The following is a 12500-nucleotide window of genomic DNA, read 5'->3' as shown; positions in this document are numbered from 1 at the left end:
CCAAATTCCATTCCAAAGATTGGAACATTGGGCAATGAAATCCAATTGTTCTTTTTTATATATCGAATAATATTTGGCCCATACCTCTACGTTATCCAAAACAAACAAAAAATTAAGAGAAATTTATTGAGTCAGGATATTTAGTTAGTTAAAATTAAGTTCTTTCCCGAGTCATTGAGACTCATACGACCGGTTTTCTGATTACCATGGCGAATATATTCCCCACCTGGACGGGACGCTAGTCTGTCGCAGGATTACTCATTTATGCCAGCTGAGTGGACTGGAGCAACGCAAAATAAAGTGCTTTGCTCAAGAACACAACGCGTCGCCCGGTCCAGGAATCGAAACCACAATCTTACGGTCATGAATCTAGCACCTTAGCCACTAAGCCACGCGCCTCCACCTTTTTCTATAAGCAATATGTTATGTGAGCAGTTAATGTCAATGAATTTAATGAGAGAACAAAGACCAGAACTGGTAAGTTATTTCTCTGCATTACACCTTTAGAATAATGTGTTATCACTGATTTTACTATTGTTTCACCTATCAGGAATAAATTGTTGTTTGGATGATTAATAGTAAATAATTGTGGTTGTAAGACTGACTAATAGAGTTTTGATAAGCTACCAAATTGGTATATTAATAAATGCCTTTTGGTAATCTAACCATTCAACAAGCAAGTCCCCGCCGTTCTTCATTATTTCTTATATTATTTTGTTAACAAGAAGCTTTATTATACAGCCCAGCCTGCCTTCTTTTCTTCCAGCTTACTCAGGTGCTATGATATCGTATCGCTGGTTGTACAATGACCGTGTAAGAATAGGCTGAGAGCACCTGGTGTATGTATTATACATGATGTTCTGGCAAGATATTGTACAGTAATTTGTAACATGAGTGTTATTTAAGGAGAACGAGAAGAGTGGGAGACTGACAACTATTTCGGCAGAGCTACAATATCTCTTATTCTTTTTTCATGCAACGAGATCAAATGTCGGCGTTATAGTATAAAGTTTTATTACCTATTCACTGTTATATATCCTGTTATAAAAACCTATATCCTGTTATAAAAAGCTAGGTCTGGGGATTTTTCTATTCAACACCTCACTGAACACTTTCCCGGACTAAGTCATCTATTTCATATTGCTCTTTATTCAACATGTTTACAGTACTCTTGTTCTAGCTTTCTGTCTATATCAATTGTTGGTTAAAGTTATCATTTCTGCTTTCAACTTATTCTTTTTACAGAAATTGCGTTGAACTACAAACATCAGGTCTTTGACGAACGCTCTATTCAGCCGTTTGTACTTACGATACGTTGTTTACGCTTTCAGTTGTGGCTGCAAGTTCAAGTTACAACTAATGTAATTTTTAGGGAAGGGCCTGTTTCAGTTAAAGGCAGTGAGCTGGTCGAATCGTTACCGCGTCAGGTATTTCTTTGTGGTATTTCTTTCGGCTTTACATTCTGAGTTCAGTTGTCTCAGAAGTTAACTTTTTTGCTTTCAACCATTCGGGGTCGGTAAAATAAGTACCAGTTGAGTACTGGGGCTGATGTAATCGACTAGCTCAATCTCACAAAATTTTCAGACCTCGTGCCTGTCATAGAAGTAATTTTGTTGCAGTTGTTTCTGATATTCAACGAACATAAATATCATTTCTTATATTCCTACTGACTTCGGCTTCGCTTTTCAATTTTCCAGGACATAGAAAATAAAGTACCAGTCTTGGACTGAGAACGAAATAATCAAAAGTTCCTTCCTGCAACATTTGTAGTTTAGTGATAGTGTCAGAATCCATTATTTGTGACACTTCATAACTACGAGATTGTGTGAAATAAAACAGAAATAAAATGTTCTTATTTGTTGCTTCTGTAAAGGCAGGAAGCTTGCAGAATCATTAGAACACCGAGCAAAAATGCTTAGCGGTATTTTCTTCGTCTTTACGTTCTGAGTTCAGATTCCGTGTGTGGTGGGGGTCGATTTAGCCTTCGGGGTTGATAAAATAAGTATCAGTTAAGTACTGGAGTCGATATAATAGACTCCGTCCCACCCTCCAAAACGACGAACCTAGTGCCAAAACTAAGAAACCATCATTTTTACTTGTGTTACTTCAGCTCCTTGCTTTGCATTAGCAATAGGATAACTGACCCACATCAGGTTTAGGATCGTAATTTGTTGTTCTTGTTCCTAGGGTTCAGACCCACTGTGCGACCCTTGGGAAAGTGTTTTCTACTACAGCCGCAAGTAAATTTGGTTGACGATAACTGAAACCGTCACCGCGCCCGACAAAATGCCGCTAAGCGTTTTGTCAGGTTATGAGTTCAAATGACACCAAAAGTCAACCTTGGCTTCCATGCTTTTGGAAGTCGATAAAATAAGTATCAGTTAAACACTGGGGGCGATATAATCGACTAGCCTCTTCCTCCAAAATTTCAGGACTTGTGTCTATAGTAGAAAGAATTGTTATTATTACACTGTGTATCATTATATTACGTTTCGTTTAAGGTAAACTTGTTAGTGCCCATTCTTGAAGGTCTATTGGATTTATATCAAGTTTTGGAGTAAATTAAACTAATATCATCTTTATTTTATCTGCATAAAACAATCACTTTGTTATTTTGATATGTACCTGAAAACATTCCATTTTATACAATTCTTTGTTAAGGTAATATTTCCACATTTCACTTTTGCTATAGTTGAGAGGAGAGAGAATCTTATTATTTTAACAATGATGATTTCGATTAATTTAATCTTAAACAGACGATCATTCGTGAAAGATTCGACGTATGTTAGTCATAATTAAATTTAAAGGTAGTCACAGCTTTATATTTCTTGATATTTCTTTTCTCTACGTCAGCAAGGTCAGGAGAGGAATCCTGACGATTGGGCTACCCAGGATTTTCTTACATCTTGCCCAGGCCTGCACAGAACTGGAGAGGACATGAAATGTAAAAACCAGAATGGATTAGCTTATGTGCAACTCCACTGTCTCTCGAGACAAAAGGATGGTAACAACAACAAGATAAAGGTAGTTGTATCTGAGCATACATACTTTTGTTAGGCTGCAATGCGTACGACGTTTTCTCCGATACTTGGTGGGATTTTTAAATTTTGTTGTATGGTAAAGAGTATTGCAATGCTTAAATAATTATGTAAAAATATTCTTATGTAATCTTACCTGCATTCAGCAGTTGAAATATTCCATAATATAGAATGCTACTTTCCTATAAGTGATTATGTATGTATGTATGTATGTATGTATGTATGTATGTATGTATGTATGTATGTATGTATGTATGTATGTATGTATGCATGCATGCATGTATGTACGCGTACATGTTATAAAATTTGGATACATAAGTAGGTATGCAAATTGACTTGTAGTTGGGTAAGATGATTGTGTATGCGTATATATATATATATATTTATATATATATATGTATGTATGTATGTATACATATATACATACATACAGGCACAAATTCGTGCGCACAAATACACACGCACATACACACACATACACACACACATACACACACACATACACACACACACATACACACATACACATACACACACACACAGTTTGCAATCATGTATGCATGTATTGAGGGTGTGAGATTAATTATAATTAATCTAGTGAAAGATGTACAGCATACATACCCCTAGATCCTGACAAACATTACACAACGGCAAAGGAGGAGGAGGAGGAGGAGGACAGGAAATAGCATCATTTTCAGCAATTAAAGCCAGGTATAATAACAATAGCAACAAAAACATGCACAGTTTACGCATGCACCAAGTAAACAATGGCGTCTTCGAATTTATGAGCAAGATTACATGGGGTGAAAAAGTTTGCTTAGTTAAAATGTGTAGCAAGGGAAAATAACTCTGTCCCTCATGACTTATCGAGAAAAAATTACAAAATAAATTCATCTCTATATCTCGAAAGGACTTATATCACAAAAAGGAAAATGCAAGCAGTTTGGAATAATATCTCAGACACCCCCTGTTGTTTTTTATGCCTGGAATCCTAAATGTAATATGTGAAACAAAAAACGAGGTGAGGAAATAGGCCGTGCTAATTAATGCATTACACAATGCCCAGAAGCTTGTATCATAATACTTTTGGCGGTGCAACTTCAGGGTTATGGTAAATGATGTTAGAAACTCCTAGCTCATCGTTTCAACTGTAGTGCAGTACAGACAGGTATGAGCGCCGAAATAACCAAAAATAGTATGTGGTTAACATGTAATTGGGTGTGAATCTATACATGCTCTGATGACTCCTGAAGATCATAGTGCAATTCTGAACAGAATGAAAGTCCATGAGACTGGCTGTGTAGGTCACAAAGCCCAGGAACTGGGGAGCTAAACGAAAAAAAGCACCAAAACAAAACAGCAACATTAAAGACAAGTTAATAGCAAGCAACGGCTGCTGGTTCAACAGCATCACCAGTCGAAGAAATGGAATTAGACCATGCTATCCATTTGCAACGATGGGATTCAGACAGAGGCTGAAAAGTAATGGGAGGAAAAGAAGAAAGGGCAGAAACGCGGAGTGAAAGCAAAAGGTGCATAAAGCACAGGAAAAAGACCTATTCCAAGGGAAAATATGAAGTGGAATGTCCTACGAAGGAAGAACATTTACTTCAGACCAGAGCTGAGTTTTACAAACTTGATGGCGATAACGATCTCCTATACCATGAGGAAGATTTAGTGTTGATTTACAAAAAACAAACGATAGAATGTTGGTGAAAATCTTATGAATGATTTATCACAGAATAAAACAGCAGCATTCTGAGAACGTTCTACTTTTCAACTCAACACAGAAAATGCTTACAGGTTCCTTTGGCTGCACCTGATTTCAGTTCAACGAGGAACAAGAATGCAGAATGGAGGGATGCTCTGTCTCGACCTAGCTGTTGGGTTTCGTTCTTGTCTGGGAAGATTGCCTCAAATTGTTTATTTTTACATAATTTTAAAAATAATTGTGTCGTTATATAATTATCTATGTGTTACGTGCGTTTAGTTTATAAAAGGATAAAAACCACATCTTCGGTCGTGAATGACCATGGGATGCACCTAGAAAGTTCCCCTCCGAGGCGCAAGTCCGGGCAAGGTCTGTTATGGAAGACTAGCAGTCACCCATGCATATCAGCCGCCCCTCTCTACGCCACCGATGTTTCTCAAGGGAAAGGCCGATGCAGCTTGGCACCAGTGACGTCGCAACCCATTTCTACAGCTGAGTGAACTGGAGCAATGTGAAATAAAGTGTCTTGCTCAAGAAAACACCACAGAACCCGGCCTGAACTGATTAATATATCCATTTATTTGATTAGCACTAAATTTTTGATAGCCCATTTTTTTATGATTTTATTTTATCCCATACATTTGTACCCCTTGTATTTGAGATTTTCTATACTGCATGCTTAAGCATGGGCTCTTTGGGGCAAATAAGAGGGGAAGCAGTCTCCTGCAATAAACTTGTTAAAAGATTGTCAACTTCGGCGAAAGTATGTGCATTTACGTTGGAGAACAACACTCGAGAGAGGACACTTGCCTTTATTGTCAAGGTGACCTTGGATCTGTGGAAACTCTAATTTGCACTAGTCATAGAGTTCCTACTGTATCAGATGGACTGTATCATTAATGTATTCATTAATATGTATAACATCACACGATTTTACATGTAAACCACCACACGTTTTAACCTGTCTATGTGATTTTCTCCTTTCTCGGACACTCCTGCGGCAAAAAAACCACATCAACATTGCTTTTCCCACCCCACTCCTTTTCTTCCACCTTATAACTGTCATCGCTGTTGCTGCTGTTGTTGTTATTATTATTATTATTAAAAAGGCGGCGAACTGGCAGAATCGTTAGCACGCCGGACGAAATGCTTAGCTGTATTTCGTCTGCCGTTACGTTCTGAGTTCAAATTCCACCGAGGTCGACTTTGCCTTTCATCCTTTCAGGGTCGATAAATTAAGTACTAGTTACCATTGAGGTGGATTTAATCGACTCAATCCTTTTGTCTGTCGTTGTTTGTCCCCTCTATATTTAGCACCTCGGGGGCAATAAAGAAATAAGAAAGGTTAGCATAACGGGCGAAATGCTTAGCAGTGTTTCGTTTGTCTTTACGTTCTGAATTCAAATTCCACCGAGGTCAGCTTTGCCTTTCATCCTTTCGGGTTCGATAAATTAAGTACCAGTTGCGTACTGGGGTCGATCTAATCGACTGGTCCCCTCCCTCAAAAAATTCGGGCCTTATGCCTGGAGTAGAAAAGATTATTAAAAATATGGCGAGCTGGCAGAATCGTTAGCACGCCGGACGAAATGCTTAGCGGTGTTTCGTCTGTCTTCACGTTCTAAGTTCAAATGCCACTGGGGTCTTTCATCCTTTCGGGGTCGATAAATTAAGTAGCAGTGATACACTGGAGTCAATGTGATCGACTAGTCCCCTCCCCCAAATTTTCAGGATTTGTGCCTTTAGTAGAAAGGATTTTATTAATAATAATAATCTTGCCTATTATTTTACATTTTGCATTGGTATTTTGTTTTCAAGTATTTATAATCTAAAAGATTAATGCTCCCTCTCTCCCTTCCCAACCGAACACTTCAGCCTGGATTTTTATTTTATTTTATTAGTTATATGTATATAAAGACATTTCACTTTACCATATGATATGAAGGCAAATCTGGCGAAGAGATTTTCAAGCGAGATTACAGAATTTTATTTCTTTCCGACAAGGCTAAACCCTATACCTATTTGCATCAGCAACGTTTTTACCGAGCGATTAACTCTCTATATTTTAAACCAACTCTTTCCTTTGATATACATACATACACACACATACACACACAGCACACACACACACACACACACACACACACACACACACACACACACCACACACACATAATATATTAGTAAACACGCAAGCATGCACATATATATGCGTCTGTATGCGTGTGTGTGTGTGTGTGTCCATGTTTACCCCCGCTCTATATATATATATTATATATATATATATATATATAATATGAGGGAATATTATTCCAAACTTACAAGGGAAAATTCAATTAAGAAATACTAAATCAAATTTCACAAAATATAATATATATATATATATATATATATATATATATAATATATATATATATATATATATATATATATATATTATATATATATATATATAAATTAGAAAAAAACACCTTTCATCAATTCAACAATGAAAAAATTAAATTATGCCATTTAGAAAAAATTACATCTTATGGAAAAATTAAACATAAGATAAAAACATATACCAATGATTAAGTAATGTGCAAAATAATAAATAAAACGTATACATTTGGTAGAATAACTACACGTGTTTCGTGGCTATATTTAAGAAATGATAACAGCAAAATCAATTCAATATAAATATAGTTCCTCTTCGGATTAAAGATAAAAACAATAAAATAGTTAATTAAATATATTAATAAATATACTTATATAATCTTGTAAAATACGAAATATCTTAACAAATATATTCTCGCGTAAATAAAAAAATAGAATAAAGAGGTATAAATATTTATTATATGTATAAAAATAAAATTTTAACATATATAAGAAAAGAATAATAAATTATAATATATTATTACTAGAAAATAAAATGCAATTAATTAAATTATTTAAAACAAATACATATATATATACATATACATATACACATATATATATATATATAATATATATATATATATATATATATATATATATATATATATATATATATATATGAAAAAACAAGTCAAAAATAGAAAATGCTAAGATGATTTTATAGTGAATCTTTCAGTACCGGTTTCGGTCATTTTGAGACCTTTTCAACTGTAACGATTAAATAATTAAATTTAGAAAAATTAGAAGAAAAGTTTTTTTAAAAGAATATTTCTGTAGTAGTGTTCAGATATAAGTAGCATTCTGCCTTTCTCTGACTCCCTTGTTTGCACTTGTGTGTTCGAGGTCGTTTTGAGTTCTTGGTGGGATAGGTGAAGAATAATGAGGCTGATGTGGAGAGGGGGTGGGGAAATCTGGGAATGCCTTAATGGTCGTATTCTGAATGGTCAGTGGCTGACAGTAGTCGCAGTTCAATTCAGGAATTCATATATATATATATATATAATACAAAATATACATTTAGTGAAAACTAAAATACTATAATTTAATCTATATACATTAAATTATTCATAATTTATTTATTTAATAAACATCTAAATTAAATCTTATTCTCATTAAGTAATATATACTAAAAAACTTCATGTTAAGTAATATATATAATGCTAGTACAAGTTATAAATATTAGAATTAAAAATAGAAAATGGTTCAAATATATACACACCTATTATATAAACATCTATATTATTAATATATATGTAGTATCTATAGATTTAATATTTTACTCAATTATATGGTTGACCAAAATATCAATTAATATTAAACTTATTTACTTAAATGTAATACTACGTAATAAATTGACCACCTAACTATTAAATAATATATTGTCTTACAAAACTATTTCTCAAATTAAATTATATGTAATACGTTAAATAACATTATAAAAATAATAATAAACATAATAAATAAATAGATATACATATCGTAACTAATAATTATCAAGAAATTATATATAAATTAATATTTTAACAACAATAATAATAATACAATTCAAAAGTTAAATAATATTCTTAGATAAAAAAACGTTACTTATCTCGTCGATGAATGTTATATAACTGTATATACGTTTTATTTATTATTTTGCACATTACTTAATCATTAGTATATGTTTTTATCTTATATTCAATTTTTCTATAAGATGTAATTTTTTCTAAATGGTATAATTTAATTTTTTCATTGTTGAATTGATAAAGGGTGTTTTTTCTCATTCACATATATATATATATATAATATATATATATATATATATATATATATATATTATATATATATATATATATATACATACATACATACATACATACAGACAGACAGACAGACAGACAGACAGACACACACACACATACATACATACATACATACATACATACGACGGCCTTCTTTCAGTTTCCGTCTACCAGATCCTCTCATAAGACTTTGGTCGGCCCGAGACTATAGTAGACGATACTTGCCCAATGAGCCACGCAGTGGGACTGAACCAGGATCCATGCGATTGTTAAGCAAGCTACTTACCACACAGCTACTCCTGCACCCTTCCTTCCCATGCCTATCTTATCTTATGTCCCTGCCGTAAGGCTTCACTTTCATACACGCTAGCTCAATTTGATTCGTCTTTGGTCGAAAGACATCTGTTGTTAATGTCCTGTTGTTTGCATTTGTATTTGTGTACCATTTTTCCGTTTTTTTTCCGTCTTTGTTTTCGTATACATTCACTGCTTTCTTGCAAGGAATCTAGTGTTCTTAGCTTAGATTTTCCTTGGGGCTGGCCAGATTGGAGCAGTCTCGAGTATAACCAACCGAAACTGCAAATCTTATCTAGAACTGGACAGACGAAAGAAAACTCCGAATGACCCGTCCTTTTTTTCTTGTCCCTTTTTTGTATCATCTAACTGTCTGGATGTTTTACGTTCCCGTCCCATTTTTTGTATTCTTTATATATATATATAGTTAATTAAAAAAAAAACAGAGAAAAAAGAAAAAGAAATAACAAAAGAAGACGTAGAAGCAATGTGTTAAAATTACGCTCGGAGAAGGAAAAATATTAGTCGTTTTACGTTCTTCTTTGGAAACAGGAAAAACAGGAAAGTCCAAATGGGAGAAGGAAAATTACTTACTTACATTTACTTTATGTATAATTTTAATTATTTCGCTTATGCAGAGCGATACTGATAACCTGATGTTAGAACTCAAAATACATATGCTACGGAACAAAACGTCAGTGGATACAGAGCAGTAATAAGAAATTAAAATTATAAAGGAAATTAAATAATACCATTACACTTCATTAATGTTGTTCGCCATGGGTGAATCTCCGATGAAACTATACGGTGATACACAAGCATTCAACTATGAGTGCATTGCATCTTACAGCCGAAACAGCTGTAAGCTAATGAAGTTCATTGCATAATTTCTTTTCTTTAGCTATTAAGGCTAGCAACTGGTACTTGTTTCATCGACTCCGGAAGGATGAAAGGTAAAATTGAACTCAGAGCCTAAAGATGGACGAAATGCCGCTAAGCATTTCGCCCGGCGTGCTAACGATTCTGCAAGCTCGCCGCCCTGTATGTATATATATACATATATGTTTGGGGCGGGGTTAGCAACCCGACAAAAGAGACCGATAGAATAAGTACTAGTCTTACAAAGAATAAGTACTGGGGTCAGTTTGTTCGACTAAAGGTCGTACTCTAACATGGCCGCAGTCAAATGACTAAAACAAGTAAAAGAATATATATTTTTGATACAAATTAAATTTATATGTTGAAGTGAAACTAACGCATTTCGTGTGTTCTTGAATGGCTTACAAACATCTTCCATGCTGCAATTGTTTTTGTTTCAGTACACGCTCTCAGATCAAGTCACTTACTATTCATGTACATCTCCGTAATTTTTTAAAAATCACAGTGGATAAATACTAGCAATGACCTTCTCAGGCTCTCCAATCGGGGACAGGGAATGGGGTTGCAAAAAATTCATAATTTCTTAAATTTTCTTTTTTATAGCATATAAATGTATTTATGGGGAAAATATTGAAAAACATCAATACATGCGAGAGTGATAAAGAAACGAGGAGGGTTATCTTTAGATTTGCTAAAAGCAACAGCCAAATCGCCCTTAAATCACTCACTTTTCCCTCTGAAAATGTTAGCAATTTTCTTTTTTACCGAAAATGCTCTTCCCATGATTTTGAAGTGCAAAAAAACAGTTGGTCAAAATAGGTCCGGAGTAAGATGATGAGAAAGGGCAGTTGTAAAAAAATGAAAGAGTTTTCAAAACTTTTTCATACAAATATGTCCCTCCCCAACCCCATCATTTCGAAGGCTGTGGTTTCAAAAAAAAGTGGGGAAAATCCTCGAAAAAATTTTCCCCACAAATTTCTTTAAAATCGTAATCTATGCCGTTTGAAAGGAATTTGCATAAATTTTCATTAAAAGATACCCATTTTCCTGAATATTATAAGGAAAAAAATCAGATCGTGTGAATTTTCCAAAACTTCTCTCTCCACCCCCTCGGAAAAATTGTTTCCCTAAATCCCTATATACTCTGGAACCACAACATCTAAGCGGTATTTGTAGAAAATTTTGTTAAAAAGTATCCATTTTTCTAGATATTATGAGGCAACAAAGTCAGGGGCGTATACCTCTGTAGTAATGCTCTTTTATTTATATGATTTTTTCATTTCATGTTTATTTCATTCGTTGTTTGCAATGTTCCCCCCCTCTCTCTCTCTCTTTCTCTCTCACACACACTGCAAAGCTTACAGATGGGCTGCTGAATTGTAATGTCTATGTTGCTTTGAGGGGAAATTAAAACTTGACAAATTGCTTCTCCTTCTGTTGTTGGACTACCGTGATGTTTGTTTAAAAGAAAAAGATTATGATTGTGATAAAATAACGAAAGCAATATTTACAAAGCAAGTGAGTACTGTTATACAAAGAAAGAAATATAGACGTAGAATATAAAAATTATTAGAACTGTGAATCAAACGTGAACATATTATCAAGTAACTAACAGAAAACCGCCCGGACGGCGGTCTTTCTGTTAGTATATATATAATGTGTATGTATGTCTGTATATACATATGTATATGCGATCGGGGATTTGTTCCACCACCTTAATCCTGTTGTTGCACGATTTGAACATTTCAATTACCGCCTGGTTTAACAACACTAGGTGGTACCTTGAACGCCTGTAGTTGGACTACACTGTGTTAAGAACATTCCGACCAAGTCTCCCATTTGATTGTACCTTCTTCCCTTTCTTCCAACACAAAAGTCTTGGCGGCCTTGTAAAGGGCCAGAGGTCCCCTCCTCACCCATATTAAGCGGGGTCATATATATATAAATACATACATATATATATACATATACATATGTGTGTGTGTCTGTGCGTGAGGGTATATGGATATGATATTGGTGATATATACGGACATGTGTGTGTGTGTGTGTGTGTGTGTGTGTGTGTGTGTGTGTGTTTCAATCTATTTTGAATCTATTCCTTTCCTACCTCATTCAAAGTAACGTATTCAGAAATATTAACTGAACGACCCTTTACCTCACAACTGCCTTTTATCTCGGACTCGAATCAGCCGACACACAGCCGGTTCCACTTTTATGTGTTGTTGTTGTTGCTGCTGCTGTTGTTGTTTTTGTTGTTGTTATTTGTCGGTGTGTGGAGTGTATGAGCATAGCTATTTTAATTGAAAAGCCCCGACCACCCGATTTCTTGATAATTAGATGCAAATACATCGAGATCTTTATTACAATTAAAGTACAAATGTG

Source organism: Octopus sinensis, linkage group LG1, assembly GCF_006345805.1.
Source record: "Octopus sinensis linkage group LG1, ASM634580v1, whole genome shotgun sequence".
Taxonomy (NCBI): domain Eukaryota; kingdom Metazoa; phylum Mollusca; class Cephalopoda; order Octopoda; family Octopodidae; genus Octopus; species Octopus sinensis.
This window is presented reverse-complemented; position numbering follows the sequence as displayed.